Source organism: Fopius arisanus, unplaced genomic scaffold, assembly GCF_000806365.1.
Source record: "Fopius arisanus strain USDA-PBARC FA_bdor unplaced genomic scaffold, ASM80636v1 scaffold00244, whole genome shotgun sequence".
Classification (NCBI taxonomy): domain Eukaryota; kingdom Metazoa; phylum Arthropoda; class Insecta; order Hymenoptera; family Braconidae; genus Fopius; species Fopius arisanus.
In genome coordinates, this window is record NW_011887983.1 from 100472 (window position 1) to 104088 (window position 3617).

At 35.9% G+C, this 3617-nt stretch overlaps 1 protein-coding gene and 1 long non-coding RNA gene across 2 annotated transcripts in view; one reads left to right on the top strand and one right to left on the bottom strand.

Moving 5' to 3' along the window:
- LOC105272713 (venom prothrombin activator nigrarin-D-like) overlaps nucleotides 1-3617 on the bottom strand; it is a 30213-nt gene that overhangs the window by 24530 nt on the left and 2066 nt on the right. The window lies entirely within an intron of this gene.
- LOC105272714 (uncharacterized) lies at nucleotides 86-1794 on the top strand. Its single transcript, XR_892816.1, has 3 exons — nucleotides 86-130; nucleotides 1122-1486; nucleotides 1608-1794. It is a non-coding gene; the product is annotated as an uncharacterized lncRNA (long non-coding RNA).

Genomic DNA, 3617 nt, shown 5'->3' on the forward strand with positions numbered 1-3617 from the left:
CTTGGCGACACTGACTGCCCTTGATGGATGATGATGATTAGATACTTAAACTCGAATGATTGTATGGCTGGCGGAGTTACGAAATGTTGGTTGGAGCCGTTGGAGCGAAAGGCGAATGGATGAAAAGAAGGTGAGACGCAAAAAAATGTATTTCTATACATATATATGTACGGCATGGCCGACTTGCCGTGATTCTTCTGGGGTCATGGTGGGTTCGATGACTTCAGTCGTGCATGGACAGCACTGTGCCGGGGATTTGAATAAGGATACCAGGAGAATTGTCCGAAATTTAGATCATACAGTGAAATTTATTCTCTTTTCGTTTAACCTTTAAATTGATTTAACCTTATTACAAACGGCATGTGCAATGCAATGCAGTAGACGCTCGGTGGTCATTCAATTTTATCGATTCATTGGTCTATTTATTGTTTTGGCTTCCGAATGGCAGCTTACTTTCGTTTAAATTAAAGTTTTCAATTTTTTGTATCAGAATAAGACAATACACGGAAAGAAATATTCAAGAAAAGTTACGGAATATTTCACGTAATCTGCGTAATGCTTTGCATTCATCATATCAATTCTACGATCTGTTCCGGAAAAATTAATCATCCGCCCGACACCTCACGGCTAGCCATCAGTGACCATGAGGAGGGGATTTTTACGGAACGTTTCGTAATTTATCCGAAATGTTCCTTAAAAATTCTTGAACATTCCCGAATTTTTATGTTCTGGGGCATAATAAGTCGTGAAGTTTCGTTCGATTTCAAAACTTCCTGAAAAATGACGTGACTGTTTCGTATTTTTTCGGGGACAGAACCGGAAAATTTACTGAAACCTCCAGATTTACTACCCGAAAGCTGTTCTCGCTTGCGGATTACGTGAAATGTTCCGTCAGTTTTCTTGAATATTTCTCTTAGATACTGTCTGTATGTATGAATGCATGTATATAGTCTTTACAATTTTTTGTAGTTTATTTCATCTGCGTTTAATAAAAATTTCTGAAGTTTTTTGTGTATCCGCTAAATCTCTCTGCCGTGAAGAATATTTATTACGCATAAGTAAATTTGTAGGTTTTCGTTAAGTAAGATAAATCGTGGAATTGAACAAAGTGTTTGTTATAGGATTACTCGAAGCCAATCAAGCCATTGGTTACATTCATCGCTTTGTGATTCCACGAGGATCTGCTGGTGAAATACTTTCATCGAATCAATTGTTATTCTGCATAAGTGCATTTAATATGCTGTTAAAGGCAGGATTTCTGCCGTGCGATAATTTAATCTTTGGAGAAGAATTCCAATTAATATCTAATTTGGAAGATAATTCAAGAATATTGCACGTTCAATTGGATTCAATTTTTTCAGTGTAATACATTCCAATAGTATTTTCTATACACATCTAATTTTCTATACACATCTTCAAACTACATCGATTGATCTCCATGAATGAAGACTTACTTTGTACACTGTGCCAGATGATAATTCGAATTGTAAGAAATGTTGTAAAACATTATGATTTATTATTTGTCGGCGGTTTAGAAATGCTTATTTGTTGGCGAGAATAAAACTATTCGATATTAACCCACTTCCGCTTTAATGTTTCAATTTCAGCTAGACTCATGTACTTTTGCTCAATCACACAAAATTACATGGGTAATTGCAAAAGAATTACTTACTCAGCGGTTTTTCTTCGAGAGGACGTCACGAATGGATTGAAAAGTAAAACGGTGGAAAGGGGAAACGCACTTCTTCAGCATAAATTTGGTGAATCACTCAAACCAGGAAATGTTCCGGACTCATGACTGTGAAATAATTTTATATGAATCACTGTTATTATAATTGCATTGAATTTTAGTAATAAATTACATTAATTGAAGGTTTTGAGGTGATTGTTTTCCATCTACCTTTTCACCTTACAATAAGTGGATAATTGGATAGATTTCCGTAAGGACTCATTATTGTTGTTAATAAATTAACCATTTGATTTCGATACGGGTACTAATTTTCATAATTGCTCTTTTCATCATATTCATGTGGCATACGATATTTTTGAATAAGATTCAAATTTAATTTTAAAAACTGTCCGTACGAACGTTTTGTTCAACTCAAAATCAAAATCGAATACTTGAACTTTTTAGAACATTGGTGTTTGTCTTTCTTTCAATAGGACATTTCGGTTCCGCGACGGACAAAAAAGAAAATAAAAATTTTTCCAGTCGCCAGCAACAAATGAAATTAAATTTTTATGCATTTTATTTAAACATCTAAGGGACAGTTTTTGTTATGGCTTTTTTTTACCAACTACAATCACGAAGTAGGAGAGAACTGCAAACCAGCGGAATTTCACTGATGAAATAGCCGACGTCATGGTAGGTGTGAGAAACACGGACACACTATCTACAGAGAGGTTTGTTCAATGGTGTAGCAGCCTTTTGTCAACATTGCCTGTTGCTAAATAAATATGTAGACACATCCTGCGTTTCCCTATAGTAGTTACCTAGTGTTGTGTGCTTTGCCACTGGCAACGTTCATCGTACAAATTGAATTAAACTTCTCATCTGCACTATAAAAAACATTATTTGACAGATGGGTGACAGATTTTTCAGCTCATATGATTGGCATTTAAAACATGCAACCAGCCGTCTCATTTGCTTTGAAATATCAACAATTTCTTCCACGCTAACTTATGTTACATGAAACTTCAAGGTTACATATAAAAAGATTCGTTTATGAATTTTCTCCACATTCTTCTCAATAATATTTCGCAATAATTTAGACGGCAAGATCCGTCTGTGTATTATATAATCCACTGGCGGTCTTGGAATTGCAAGTAACCTTGGGAGTTGCGCCGTAAAACAGCGCATCCTTTGCCGCGATAATTCAAACACAAGTTTATTAAACATTTTCCACTCTATTCTTGCGCCTCTTACATACTTCTTCCATATTGTTCATTACAGTCCAGTAACAATTTCTTGATCTTGACGTCATCAAGATGGCTCACATGTCAGTGCGCAAAGTTTGTGAAACATCGCATTTGACAGACGGTTAGGCTGCGTGGGCGGAATCGCTTTTCATTGTTTCACCAATCATACAACTTCGATGATGATTTTCTTTTTCATTCTTTTGTCCCTATTGAGGCATAATGAAGTCGATGGGCGAGGTTGAAAAAAATACCGTGCATGCATGAGAGACTTCAGAATTATTATCGACTTACGGGAGGTTCAGGCGATTGTTTTCAACGATCAGTTCTAGATTAATGAGGAAAGAGCGTTCCATTGAAAAACACTTTCAGAATACAACAGTATTTAGTCATTTAGTGAGATAGCGCAAAGAACCAAGATCACCCACTGAACGTCGAAATGTCGAACGAAATGTTGAACGTCTTGAAGTTGCGTTCGATTTCAAAACTTCCTGAAAAATGCCGTGACGTTTTCGTATTTTTTCAGGGACAACACCCAAAAATATACTGAAAGCTCCAGATTTACTACCCAAAAACTATTCTTGCTTCCGGATTACGTGAAATTTTCCATAATTTTTCTTAAATATTTCTCTCCGGGTATAGGAGAATGATGAAGCTGATATAGGCTGTAAGTTTCATTTCGTTTATTGAATCATATTGGT